The sequence below is a fragment of the Rhinatrema bivittatum genome, chromosome 5 (assembly GCF_901001135.1).
Source record: "Rhinatrema bivittatum chromosome 5, aRhiBiv1.1, whole genome shotgun sequence".
Lineage (NCBI taxonomy): Eukaryota > Metazoa > Chordata > Amphibia > Gymnophiona > Rhinatrematidae > Rhinatrema > Rhinatrema bivittatum.
The window spans coordinates 118133227-118148735 of NC_042619.1; the positions used below are offsets into that span (position 1 = coordinate 118133227).

The 15509-nt window shown below is 42.5% G+C and overlaps 1 protein-coding gene across 1 annotated transcript in view; it reads left to right on the forward strand.

Moving 5' to 3' along the window:
* The first annotated feature begins 8614 nt into the window (after window positions 1-8614).
* LOC115091516 (guanylate cyclase soluble subunit beta-2-like) overlaps window positions 8615-15509 on the forward strand; it is a 143222-nt gene continuing 136327 nt past the window's right edge. The window contains exon 1 of the mRNA XM_029601721.1: window positions 8615-8706. The gene's annotated coding sequence lies outside the window, so the exon portion shown is untranslated. The remainder of the gene's footprint in view (window positions 8707-15509) is intronic.

A 15509-nucleotide genomic window follows, 5' to 3' on the forward strand; every position in this document is an offset into this window, starting at 1 on the left:
CAGGGCAATCACAACAGGTAGGCAAGCTGGCTGATCACCTGGGGTGCCAAGCTGAGGAGGTGCTAGAGAAAAAGTGCAGCACCTCTCCTCCCTGTCATGGCCCCTGTAGCTGACGCATCAGCTCTTTGAACCATGCAGGGCTCCGTTGATACAGAACGCTATGCAGTTCATACAGCTGATCAGGGAACTGAGGGGCTGCTGGAGGAAGAGGAACCGGGGCAGGACAAGGCGAGGTGCTCAGAGACTAGGGGATGGGGAGAGAGAGAGAGAGCAGGGATACCCTGGGCCATTGGAAAGAAGCTCCAGTGCAGCTAAATCCAAGAAGACCAACCCTCCTGCATCATTCAACCTCCCGGCATACTGTATGGCCCAGCAACAGTCCTGATTCCTTTCCAACATCAAATTCAGTTGTGTGTGTGGACTTCTACTCACATTTACCAAGTAAACCGCCGTGACTGATTACAGAACGACAGTATACAAATATAACAAATAAATAAATGTTGTGCTGTCTGTTTGCACGGTGTGTCTGCCAAAGGACAAAAGAAAAACTGCAGACACTGGGTTAGCCCGCAGGAGGACTGAGTGATGCAATACAGGATAGAAACAGGTCTCCTTTGGGCAAAGAGAGTGCTGACGCTGATGGACCAACGGGAATTTGTCTGATTTTCCAGCACCAATAGGATTTGTATTTCCGGATTCTGTTTCCCCATGGATGTGGGCAGAGCAGTTGAAACCCGCTAAAATTATAATTGCTCTTCAGGCTTGTCTGGAGAAAAGTCAGAGCCATCAGGTGGAGAGAGAGAGAGAGCACGAACCCATCTCTCATTGGCAGATCAAGGGATTCTGGAGGTGAAATTTCAATGTTTCTCAGAAACCAGGAGATGGGGAGGCTGACGTGCTTAAAAGGTTCCGTGCTGGAGCTATTTTCCAGGAGTCTGCCCCCTTCCTGCCTGATTCTGAATGAGAAGCACGCTGCTGGGATCTACGCCGCACAGTGGAATCATCTCATACAGAGCGAACTTTGAGTTCAGATAATTTTCTGCTGACAAGGGTGATGTCTATAGTTTAAGTTTGGAGAGGAGCTGCACTTTCCAAGTAGAGAGTCCTGGTCCAGTGAGTACTGTTGCAATCCCTGATTTTTTGTTTTGCTTTTTTTAGGTGGGAGTGGAAGATTTCTCACCAGAGCTGAGCATCTGTTAAATTTGGAGTGAACATTCAACATACAAATGAAGGAATTAGCTATTAATGTCCAATGCAGAGAGGTGCAGCGGGTTAACTCATTTTTTGAGCATTAGAAATGTTACTCCTGGTTTGAGGTGGATTAAAGTTTCCAGCACTAGTGTTAGTCTATGGGCAGAAGGAAGAACTACGGTGCTGGGACCTGTAGTCAGTATTTTATGTGCAGAAAACAGGCTTTCTGCATAGAAAGCCTGTTTTCTGCATGTCATTTTTTAAATTTCTGCACACAGAAAGCATTTTTGTGTGCTTAACTCATGCTTTGTGCGTGGAAAATGATTTATGTGGATAAATCATGTTTTTCTGTCTGCTATGTCTTTTCTTTGCACACATTTTCTAGTTGGTGTGCATTTGTTTTTCAAAATCATGAACAAAGCCAAAGCAGTCTCACAAGTTTCAACCAATATCAATACAACAAACAATCAAGTAAACACATACTGAGATATTTCAGCCAACATACACATGCTTTCCCATACAACTCCCATCTCCCCAATTCCCCCCTAACACACACACACATGAAAAGAAAAAAACACTGTTTACTACATATCCCCCAGTGCATCCCAAAAAAGAGGAAGATCCATCTTCCAACCAGAGAGTTTTGCCTTGGAACCAGCTAGAAACCGAAGAACCGGACTCCAGTCCTTCTTGACCAACCAAAATTTCCCCTCACTTTTGCAGATAGAAGATCCATGTCAATCTAAATGTTCAATTCAGAAAACCAGTCTTGTACAGCAGGAGGGTCAGCTCTTCTCCACTGCCACAACTAAGCTCTTTACCCCACTGCAAATATTTCTTAAGAAGTAGCTGTTAATCCCTAGCTTAGGATCAACAGGTATAGTAGGTATCCAAGAGATCTCCTGCCTGATGCCAGTAATAGCATTCCAGAAGGTCTTAATGAATGAGCAAGCATGCAAGACTTGAGACGGCGTACTCTTTTGCCCACAGTCATCAACACAGATTAAATTTGGAGGAATCCATGGCCCGAAGGCGAGATGGAGTAATGTAAGCTCTCATAACAATTCTATACTGTTGTCCTATTATATTCAACAAGCAAGAGCATTTCCAAATAACCTCCATTACCTGATCCTATTCTTCTTGTAAAGTTTTAGCTCCCACTTCCCCAATCCCACCCTTTCCTGACTTGCTGGAGATCTTTAGCCTACTGCAAAGCTTTATGTATTTTCCTGATCCACCCCTTAGACTGTATAATATCAAAAATGGATTTCTCTATCATCAAGGAGGCCTGGAAAGAAGCGTCTGCCCTCCATCTTTGCTAGTAACATCACATAATTGGAGAAAAGCAAAGAGGGGAAAGCCTTCCAAGGCAACTTAGCTTTGAAATTGGACCACTTACTAAAAATCCCATGGTCAAATAATTGAAAGAAAGTACAAAATGTGAATTTATGGAGCAAAGCATGGATTGAGGTGAGCCAAATCTTATAGATTTCCTCACAACCCAAAATAGGCATCACACTCAATATTTACTGTCCACCACACTCCCTAAGATAACCCCACCACACCCTAGTCACAATTGTTGTGGGCCCCAGAGTCCGGGAAACCCCACCTGGGGGAGCAGCACGGGACTGCAAGGCAGGACTCTGAGCAAGACAAGGGCTAGTCTTATGCCTAGCCAACCCCCTCCCCCATAGGTTGAACCCTTGGATTTTGGGGGCCAGATCTCTGTAGCAGCAGTATATCATAGTAGAGAGTCCACACAGACAAGGCAGGCTGGAGACAAGGCTTGGACAAAGGTTTGGCAGACAGGCTTGGCTGGCAGGACAAAGCAAGGTTGGATATTAAGCAGGACCTGGAACTAGACAAGACAAGGATGAGACAAGGCAAGGACAGGACCCTTGTACATGCAAGACTGGAGACTGGAACAGATAGGACAAGACCAACAAGCCAGACTAGGGCAGGTTTTAGACAAGGCAGATAAGCGAAGCACCAAACAAAGAACACAGAAGCCCGAAGGCAGCAAGGCTTGGAACAGACAGAACAGGCCCAAAGGTCCCATGGCAGAATTCAAGAAAGAACAGGCCAAACAGTCTTCAGACAGAAAACAGGTCAAGATAGGCCCGAGGGCCTCAAGGCAAGGTAAAGTAGAAGACCAATAGGCAGCAAGGCAAGACAAGAACAAGGGTCAGGTCACGGAGCTAGAAGTGACACCATGAGAAGACAAGGCTACTATGGCAAGACAGGTTTATATAGGGCTGTGTACTTTGGTGTGGTAAGGGCAATGAGGAAGAACTTGACAAAACTAGAAAGGAGGCATACTGAGGGCTTCTGCTGGTGGGAGGAGTCACAAAGGTAAGATAAGCCTGCGTAGCAGGTGAAATCCTAACAGTACTCCCCCCCCCCCCCCCCCCCCCCCCCCAATTTTCATGGAGGCAATGGTCAGGTAAACAAGGCTAGACTTGGCTGGGTAAACAAGATAAGGCCTTTTCATGGCTAGAAGGCTGGATCTCCAAACTGGCATCAGGAGAGTTGCCTTCTGGGCAGGCAGGCTGTGGAAGAGCGCCACCTTCTGGGCAGTCCAGGAACCTGGGCAGGACCACTGCTGAATCAGAGTGTCAGAAAAGCAGAACCATAGGGTGGCTGGAATGTAAGACCACTGGCTCAGGATAATTAGAAAACTGGAACCCCGGCACAGAGTGGGTGAAAAGTTGAACCACTAGCATGGTAAACTGGGGCTCCTCTTGGAGCAGAGAAACAACACATAAGGGTAATTATTTTCTTCTTTTCAAATATTCAATATTACACATATCAAATCTACAATCTTTTATTTGTTCCTTCAATAAAATAATATTAAACAATTCAACATTTCAATACATGATAATACATCTTTTTTATTCCATATTATTTTGGACACCTAATTTGTGTACAAGACTCTCTATTGCACTGATATTAACTAATCCCCTAAAAGTTCTCATCACATTCATCCATCCACATTCAACCTTCTTATCCCTTCATAGGATACATTAAAATTCATACCACCCCCTAAATATTATTGCACCATACCCCATACTACCAATACATAGGTGTTCTTCTTTTTATTATTCTTTATCTATGACTATAATCTTAACATATATTAATGTCTGCACTTCCCTACAAGGACCCTTGTTTCACCATGCAAGGCTTCTTCAGGGGTTTTCTTCTTCAATTATCTTCATACAACATACTTCATTCCAGTGTCGGTATAACCACTCCCCAAATCACGAATTTTCAATTCCTTATGCACAAGTGTCCAATAAAATCCTATAACATGTACAGATATTATATTACCAATTTCATCCTGAATTACACAACCAAATATAGATTTGAATCTCCTCCCATATTACTTACTCTTTTCAGCATATCCTATATCATTTGCTTCATCTCATGATGATATCAGAAATCTTCCGTTTTATTCTACCTCCATTCATAATGTATTAATTCTACAAAATAATATATCATATGTACCATCTCTCAACATATTTTTAATTATTTGATACAATTGACATCAATACCATATATCCAAAAACTTACAAATGGTAGTGAAGTCACATCAATGTTATTCCATTATTCCTCACTGCCATGCACTATCCTCCAGTTGTTCATCGTTCAACCTATCGTTCATCGTTCAACCGATATCCTATAAAAACCTTTATATTCCCCCATTATCACATCCAAATTCCCAACTTTTAGAATACTCACTAACAAAGCTTCCACCAACCACATTTATCCAGTAGTCCTCAAAACGCCATACTGGAAACTGTATTCTATTTCCCTCATTTTAAATCTCCTTTATAAGCCATGGAGGTCATACCCACTCCTTCTTTCAATCAATCCAACGCTAACCTCTAACACACACCCCCATCGCCTTCCAGTGTACCTGTCTTTATCAATCGGCATCAATACTCTTCTCTTCACTTTCTATTTCATACATAGAATGCCGCCCATTCGATTTCACTATTGAGGCCCCACGGATGCACAGTCTTCCATTGGAAAATAAATTTCTGTTCAGTACGCCACAACCATTGTGTCACTTCTCCTCCATACTCCTCTACACACTGCACTATAACAAAAAATCTTAAATCCTCGATCTGATGATGCACATTAACCCAATGAGCCACAAGAGAGGCTCCCTCTTTCTGAATCCGGCTGTTGCTCTTATGTTCTATGATCTGTTGCCGGATCATCCGTTTAGAGTGTCCTATATATATCAGTTGGCATGGGCATATAATAGCATATACAACCTTCTCAGATGTGCAAGTAAATTCACCCTTAATAAAATGTGTTATTTTCTTGCCCACATGTTGGAATCTATCCCCTACCAACACATTTCCACATACTGAACATCCCTGACATGTTGCCTGACCTAAACTACTACCATATTCCCTGTTTTTCTTTTTGTCCCCACCTTGGGCCACTAAAGACCTCAAATTTTTCCCTTTTGTAAATGCAAACACCGGGGGTTCCCTACAACCTGGGATAGACTTTAATAATGTCCAGTGCTTTAATATAGCTTTTTTAATGGACATCACCTTAGAAGAATAGGGTATACAACAAACCGTTCGATCCAGCTGGGTACGCTCATTTTTATCAGCAAGTTATCCCTATTTGCGTACAAACCCCTCTTAAATGCCCGATTCACATATTTCTTAGGGTACCCCCGAACAATAAATTTTCTTGTTAACTGCTGCGCCTTCTGCTTTTATTCATCTACAGAATGACAAAGTCTCCTATACCTCAAAAATTGGCTAAAAGGAATGGATTCCCTCAATCTCCTAGGGTGGAAAATCTCAAAATGGAGAATAGAGTTCCTATCTGTCGGCTTCATGTACTGTTGTTACTAACTTTCCACTATCCCAATATATTTTCATATCCAGAAAAGAATTAGAATACCTCTCTATTTGTAAAGTGAATACCAAATTCTCATCTACCTGATTAATCCAATGTTTAAACATTTCCAATGATTTACCATCCCCCACCCAAATCCAAAATAAATCATCTATATTGCTTCCAGAATCTTACATGTTTAAACAGGAGAGACGGGTAAATACACATCTCTTCCACCCTAGCCATATATAGGCATGCCACAGATGGTGCTACTAGGGATCCCATTGGGATCCCCTTAATCTGCTTATAGAAGGTCCCTTGAAACACAAAGTAGAACTCAAATAATACAATCTTGGCTAAATCCACAATGACCAGCTTTTGACCCTCTGATATATCATCTTGCCCCACCATTTCCTCAATTACACCTAAAGCCTTCGACTGCGGTATATTAGTATAATATGCGGCAATATCAGCTGTAACCAGCATTCCATCATGTAAGTCTTGTTTACTCCTCCCTAATTCGGATGACGAAAAATCACCCTTTGTTTTATTCCTCCCCTTCCTAGTCTTTGACATCCAAATATACACATAACCATTCGTATAATCCCTCTCAATCCTATGGAACTTCGATATTTTCATTTTCTTAATATCTGCTTTCAGGGTATCAAGCTGCTTCTGATTTTCCCCTAACTGGGCATCCAACACCTCCTTTGATAATACTTGTTGTAATCCCTCCAATCTCTATCAAATTTATCCTTTAATTCTACCATCTGTGCTTTCACTTTAGATATTATAAGCAGCATCAAATCATAAGAGCATTTGTTAAGCACTGTGTTCCAGCGCGCAACAAATTTATCATCATTTGAAAACATAGATGGTTCCTTGGTCATTCTTAGACCCCCTGGGAATTCTTTTGACGTGAAAATACTCCACCAACGATGCCGCATGAAGTTCCATACGAATTAGTTTGTTCTTTATTCTTCATTAACTCATTCCAATCCCCTCCTCGATATTACCACCCGTACTCTCTATTAACGTAATCCAGAAAGGATATCAGAGGCAGCTTTGGTCAGAATAACTATATAATTCATCCATTTCATATCCATTTCAACATACACTATTATCTCTCCCAACAGGTAACCGTATATAGTAACAAACAAGATCAACACATAAGGGTAATTATTTTCTCTTTTCAAATATTCAATATTGCATATATCAAATCTACAATCTTTTATTTGTTCCTTTCAATAAAATAATAAACAATTCATCATTTCATACATGATAATACATCTTTTTATTCCATATTATTTTGGACACCTATTTGTGCACAAGACTCCCTATTGCACTGATATTAACTAATCCCCTAAAAGTTTTCATCACATTCATCCATCCACATTCAACCTTTTATCCCTTCACAGATTACATTAAAAGTCAAGACCACCCTCTAAATATATTGCACCATACCCCATACTACCAATACATAAGTTGTTCTTCTTCTTATTTTATTATTTAACATATATTAATGTCTGCACTTCCCTACAAGGACCCTTGTTTCGCCATGCAAGGCTTCTTCAGGGGTTATCTTCTTCAATTATCTTCCATACAACATACTCATTCAGTGTCGGTATAAACCACTCCCCGCAGTCATGAATTTTTCAATTCCTTATGCATAAGTCTCCAATAAAATCCTATAACATGTACAGATATTATATTACCAATTTCATCCTGAATTACACAACCAAATACAGATTTGAATCTCCTCCCATATTACTTACTCTTTTCAGCATATCCTATATCATTTGCTTCATCTCATGATGATATCAGAAATCTTCCATTTTATTCTACCTCCATTCATAATGTATTAATTCTACAAAATAATATATCATATGTACCATCTCTCAACATATTTTTAATTATTTGATACAATTCACATCAATACCACATATCCAAAAACTTACAAATGGTAGTGAAGTCACATCAACGTAATTCCTCTTGGAGCGACATGGCTGACTTGGGCTCCTCCTATAGTGACACTTAACTTGGGCTCCAGCTAGAGCAGGACGACTGGACTAGAATCCCTAGAGGTTGGTAGAAGGGGAGACAAGACAGGTTCCCACAGGGACAAGACTATAGCAGCAGGTTCTTCCTGGAAAGGTTCAGATGAAAAAGAATGCACTTGTTGGAATAGGTCCATTATACTACAGTGTTCCTCCTGGAGTGGATCATCTGGACTGGAGTCCTCTAGATGCTGAGGTGGAACTGTGGCTGCAGGATCAATCTTCTATTGAAGCAAAGGTTTTAACAGGATTTTCATTTCATTTACTAGCTGACAAGCAGTGCTGAAGGTATTTAGAGACAGAACAGCAAGCTGGCATGGAATCTGTGGAATAGTAAGTGATTTAGTCTCTGAGCTGGATTCTGAAATGGCAGGCTGAGAAAAAGTGCAAGCTAACTATTTCTTAACTGTCAGGGTTGAGCTTGTTAGCAAGTTGCTGCCACCAAATGTGATTTTCTGTGTTCTAGAGGCTGGATTAATTAGCTGTGTTTGCCCCACAGCTTCTACTGACAGGGACAGAACTGGATTATTTAGTGCTTTCACTTATCCTGAGAGTGTTAAAAAAATGGCATCACAAAAAGATTTTATTTTTCCAGGTAAGGAAATTAAACCATTTGAACATGCTGTGTCAAAATTAACTATGCAGTTTAAATTGTCTTGATCAATAGGAACAGAACCCACATTACTCAGGCAAACTTGGGATTTCAGTGTTTCTATTTGCCTCTGGTTTTCTGTGCTGAATTCAACAGTAAATTCTGCCTTTTCAGGAAAGGATTTTAAACCACTTGAACATGCTATGGTTGTATTAGCTATGTGATTTAAATTAGCTTAGTACACAGGGAAACTTGGTCAGACAGGCTGGGATTTCTAATGCTTTAGTGTAGCCTTCAGGGACTGTTTATGTTTTAAAAGGCTTGGGCTAGGAGTTTCTTTAGTAGACAGTAGTGTTTGTAGCTTAGGGAACACCATTCAATGCCCACTTTAGAGTCTTAGAACTGCACTGAACACACCTCCAGCTGTTTGTGTTACAAGCAGGACATTGAAAATGCTGAAAAGTTTTATAAAGAGCCTCAGCATAACAAACAGGGCAGAAAAAAAAAATGTCCTAAGGAGTCTGATAGACAGACAGGAGTCAGGAACAGAATTATTCTTGGTGGTAACAGAAAAAACCGGCTTGGACTCACCAGCAGGGTAAGGGTCTCATATCCACTCTTGTATCTGGGCATTGGCCTTCTTATTCTGTTGCAGGCCCCAGAGTTTGGGAAACCAACATGGGGAGCAGCATGGGACTGCAAGGCAGGACATTATAGCAGATAATACATTGAAATCGTCAGCTCAGTGTGCTATGGCAGTCAAAAGAAAGCAAACGGGGATGCTGTTTGGCCACTGATCAGGATGGACATGTGAGCATGGAGCTCCTCTCCACGGAACATAAAAGGCCTTGCTCTAAAACCAAAATTAAATGTCTTAAGTGCCCTCAGTTAACATTGCAGCTAGCTAATCCAGTCATGGCCAAAAAACGTAAGACTGCAGATTTAAAATCGGTTTTCCTATGGAAAACACCCGGCAGATAGCAAGGGTTATTTTTCCCTATATACATCACCTTGCACTTGCCCACATTAAATTTCATCTGCCATTTGAACGCCCGATCTTCCAGCCTCACAAGGTCCTCCTGCAGTTTATCACAATCCACTTGAGATTTAACTACTCTGCATAATTTTGTGTCATTCGCAAATTTTATCACCTCACTCGTTGTATTCCTTTCCAGATCATTTATAAATATATTGAAAAGCACTGGTCCAAGTACAGATCCCTGAGGCACTCCACTGCTTACTAGAGATGTGAATCGGAACCGGAATCGGTTCTGATTCCGGTTCCGATTCACATCGTGGTTTTTTTTTCATCTGGACCCGATCGCGGTTTTGTTTATCGGCTGTGCCCAAGCCGATAAACAAAAAACCCACCCCGACCCTTTAAAACTAAAACTAATCCCTTAGCTTCCCCCACCCTCCCGACCCCCCCCCCCAAAAAAACTTTTTACAGGTACCTGGTGGTCCAGTGGGGGTCCCGGGAGCGATCTCCCGCTCTCGGGCCATTGGCTGCCACTAATCAAAATGTGACAGGGTATCCGTGCCATTGGCCGGCCCCTGTCACATGGTAGGAGCACTGGATGGCTCGCGTCATTTTTAAAGATGGTGCCAGTCATCCAGTGCTCCCTCCATGTGACAGGGGCAGGCCAATGGCACGGATACCCTGTCACATGGTAAGGGCAAAGGGCCATCTGCGCCATTTTGATTAGTGGCAGCCGACGGCCCAGGAGTGGGAGATCACTCCCGGGACCCCCACTGGACCACCAGGTACCTGTAAAAAGTTTTTGGGGGGGTCGGGAGGGTGGGGGAAGCTAAGGGATTAGTTTTAAAGGGTCGGGTGGGTTTAGGGGTTATTTTGTGTGCCGCTTTTCCCGCCCTCCCCCAAAACGATAAGAGAACCCCCACGAACAATTTTGTGGGATTTTCCTATCGTTTTGGGAGAGTCCCCGATTTCTGACTATTTTGAAAATATCGTACGACATTTTCAATCGTCCGAAGCCCGATTCATATCCCTACTGTTTACCTGTTCCCACTGTGAAAACAGATCATTTAATCCTACTCTCGGTTTCCTGTTTTTTAACCAGTTTGTAATCCACAAAAGGACATCGCCTCCTATCCCATGACTTTTTAGTTTTCTTAGAAGCCTCTCATGAGGGACTTTGTCGAACGCCTTCTGAAAATCCAAATATACCACATCTATCGGTTCACCTTAGTCCACATGTTTATTCACTCCTTCAAAAAAATGTAGGAGATTTGTGAGGCAAGACTTCCCTTAGGCAAATCCATGCTGGCTGTGTCTCATTAAAACATGTCTATTTAAATGTTCTTTGTAATAGGTCTGAAATGTCATTTTTGAGTTTTTTCAGAACCCTGGGATGTATACTATAGGGCCCAGGTAGTTTACTACTCTTCAGTTTGTCAATCTGCCCTACTACATCTTCCAGGCTCACTGTGATTTGGTTCAGTTCATCTGAATTGTCACCATTGAAAATAGTCTCTGGAACAGGTATCTCCCCAACATTCTCTTCAGTAAACACTGAAGCAAAGAATTTGTTTAGTCTTTCCAGAATGGACTTATCTTCCCTAAGTGCCCCTTTTAACCCCGCTATTATCTAACAGTCCAACTGACTCCCTTGCAGGCTTTCTGCTTCGGATATATTTAAAAATGAGTTTTGCCTCTAAGGCCAACTTTTGAAATTCTCTCTTAGCCTGTCTAATCAATGTCTTACATTTAACTTGCCAATGCTTATGCTTTATCTTATTTTCTTCTGATGGATCCTTCAAATTTTACTTGTAAAGAATAACTGAATTTATAACTTTCAGGTTAGCAATGTTAATGCATCCTAGGACACACAGGCAATAACTGGCAGCTTGGTACATTAGCACTAACAGAATATCACTGAACAATACATGATTCTGTGTAAACGATAATTAAGTATCCAAGAAATTAGCATATCCTTCCAGGGCAGGACAGTTTGGGGAAATTTTCACTGTTCGTGCCGCACCTGTGCATTATCTTTTGTTACCCTGTTCCACACTTATAGTGTACATTAGATACTGTTCTTTATGCCGTTTTTTATTGGTTGTTAACTTTCTCAAATGTTTCTCTTTTGCATTTCCCCTTTTTGTTCCATGTTCCTCCTTCGCTGTTCTATGTATTTCATTAACTTCTCTGTAAACCGATATGATGTACCCATGAATACCGGTATAAAAAAAAGCGTTTGAATAAATAAATAAAACAGAGGACTTTGGCTTCCAGTGCTATCAGTGCAGCATCTTTCCTGAACACTAAATAATTAAGAAAGAAAGGTTTATTCTCATACAAATGAGTTGCAATTTGTCCCCCAATAACCTCCAGAATATGATAAAGCACTATGGACGCTGTCCTTCAATAACGCCAGAATATAGCACAGCAAATGGACCCTTGGGAAACTATCAAGTAGTCATCAGATTGTCTTAATGCAAAGACTCTTTAATATTTAACACTTCAGAGCAAACCATGATGCATCTTTAAGTAGAGCATCTGTTCCCTTGGCCATGTTTAAAAATATAATTGACTTTACATTTAAGATAATGGCTTGTGGTGTCTGAATGGTAAGGATGCTCTCTGGCAATTGCAGAGTTCTGATTTGCAATACTTCACTGTCTGCTGCTGAACCATAGGATGTCCTTAAAGTACCTTTGAACTTCCAATCTGCCCTTAAGCAAAACAACCCTAGCAAGCGTTAGCACATTGGATTAAAATGCAATAAAAACCTATCTTTCTTGCGTCATTTTAGCCTCTTTATAAGAGAGAAAGTTGGTAACTGTGAATCATGGCAGGTATGGCCTATCCAGCACTGTCCTGTTTACCTTTTTATATAGATGATGCTTCCTTAATTCTTATTCATTTCTATATGTATAGAAGGCAAGGTGCAGATCAACTTCATTGTCTGAGCACTGCAAGAGGAAGCACAAGCTTTAACGATTTATGATCCTGCTGGAAGCAGGAATCTTGTGCATTTCTGCAGCAGGCAGTAAAACCTTGCATGAATTCCTGTGCACACTGGGATTTTTCCTGGCCACAAACATTTGCCCAACCACTTTTATACAAGACGGGGGCTTGCACAGAGCACCGCGTCTCTCAAATTTCCCCATTAGTTTATTTTACTTATTTTCCCTACAGGGAACACGGGCAGCCCAATTCCGGGTTTTTCCTGTCTCCCCAATCACAGCAGCAGGGGCTTTCCCCAAGTGCCCTGCTGCTATGCATGTCCCCTCTGTTCTGGGTGCATGCTGGCACTTTTGGGACAGTGGGAATTCTAATCCATGTGACAGGGCTTGTTCAAAGCCCCCCCAAAAGCTTATGTGCCTCCCCCACCCAGTGCTTTGATTTTATTTTTAATTCATTTCTCTTTATTTTTCTTTTCCTATCCTTGACGGCACTGTGATCCGGTCCAAGTAAAGGTTGCAGCATTGATGTCATCACTGGGCCCATGGATCCAGTCACAACTTTTCCCAGCAGCGGGAGCTTCCCACAGTGCGCCCCCCACCGCTTCCTGAAGCCTCCTCTGCGTCGCACCAGCCACTTTGGGGTAGTGGCAGCCGCAAATGGCGTTTCTCTCTTCTGCCGTGGCCGTAAAGAGCCGTAGCAGCAGCAACAGTGCACACTCTGCCCCCTCTCGGCACACTGAAAAGCCACAGGAGGCAAAGATAAGCTCTCCCGCAGCAGCTGAATGCCACTTCCTCCTCCCCGGGTGCTGCGGGAGGCAGGGAACGATCTTTTACACGGCTGCTGGCTTTGCTCCTCTCCTCCTTCAAGCAGCCAGAGGCTACTGCTTCTCTGCATTCCAGGGGAACCCCTCCCAAAGAAGGGTCCCCTCCAGCAGACAGGGGCCGTTCTCTCTCTCTCTCTTTTTTTTTTTTTTTTTTTTAATATTGTCCACAGATAACTACTAAAACTATTGGTGTTACCAGTGTATCCGTCAGGAAGTCTAGGCTGAGAGGCATCTACCAGGCAAAAAAGAAAAATCCAAGAAGATATTTCTAGAAAAGTAGTTATTCCTCCCCTTATTACCCTTCAATACTTATCCATCTGTGAACAGGGTATAAAAAATATAAATTAATTACCTGCCCTGGGTGGTGTGCGTTTCCTGTGGTCCTGGAGCCAAGGGATTTGCTGGTGAGGCTGAAGAGGGACTAGTGAATCCTGTGGGATGTTTGAGTTCGGGCCTTCTGTAGTCCTGTGACATGCAAGGCAGTATGGAGCTGCATTTATAGGAGGAGGAGGCCTGATGGAAGGCCTTGTGCTGGAGGGCCTGAAGCGGCTGCATGTCAAGATTTGGCCGTCAGCTGTGGGAGTGATGCAGGAGCTCCCAGTGGTGCTTCTGCGACAGCTTTTAGGGGCCTGTTGGTGGCTGTCAGCTACAGTGATAGGAGGGCTGCAGGAGCAGAGTAGGAGCTCCCTGCAGCAGTTTTGGAGGCAGGCAAGGTGGGCAGAGCAAGCGGTTGGCGTTATGTTGGGCCGCTCTCCTGATCTTGGACTCGCCCTCCTCCTGAGCCCTGGCCCATTTCCTCAGAGGAAGGAATGAACTCTTCTTGTTTTCACCTCCTGGTAGGTTCCTCAGGAGGAGGGGGAAAAAACCCAACATTACAACCACGCCACAGGCCTCTGCCCTACAGAGACTACATCTCTGGAGATACCTTTCACACACCCCACCCTGCAAAGGACAGGATCCAAAAAGAGCACAACCCACCCAAACTTCCCGCTTTTCTGTCTCCTGCTATACTTTGGTAATTCACTCAGCAAACCCCACATATTTAATACTCAGACCTCTAAAAATGCCATCCAGTGACCATTTAGCTGTACTACAATAAAAACCCTATCAAACAATATGCCAAACATGAAGGTAGAAGGGTCTCCTCCACCCAAATGTCTTGTGCACTGAAATCCAAAAAGAAGGAAAATTTCTTTTTCGGACGGGGTTCACCATATAAGCAAAAAAGCAAGCCCTAGCACAGGCTCACACCTTTAAGAAAGCAGGAGAGAGACCAAAAAGAGAGAGGGGCACAGAAAATAGATACAGAAATTTTTCTCAGAGAAGAGAGGCCCTGGGTGCAATTGAGAAACACATCTCATTCATAGTGCATCATGTGACCTCCTTATTTTACCTTATATTTAACCATATGATGGGGGCAATCTCCAAACATGGGTTGTGGTTCTTTATAGTCGTGGTAGATCAGATGGGGTGAATCACTCACTTCACAGGGCTGACCAGGCTCCTCTGGGAATGGTATTAGTTGTTATTTAAGGCACAGACTTGATATTTACTTCTGAAAATCTTCTAAATATGATGCTATGCTGGTAGCCAAAACCAAGGTCATAAAGGCAGGCAGTAGTCAATTAGATGTGGCTCCAAGCAAGATCTGTTTATTTACATGAATAAGATATTTACATAGCCTAATCCACAGGAGAATTCACAATAAATGTTCTTCCTTCAAACTCTGTCACAGTAGCAACTTTATCCAAACCTTATAGCCTGAGAACACATTTCTGTATGACAGGATATGAAGTATTCAGACTCCCAGGAGATTTTGGGATCAGACAACAGCATTGGCTGAAGCCCCTGCCTCCATGAGCAGATAGATTGTTTCCTTAACCCTCTGTAAATCCCATTCACTTCATATTGTCTGCAGTTTACCCAGTATAAGCATGAGAAGTGCCATGCTGGGTCAGACCAAAGTCCATCGAGCCCAGCACCCTGTCTCCGACAGTGGCCAATCCAAGTCACATAAAGTAGATCTAATCCTTGTTACTCGCTCCCAGGGAT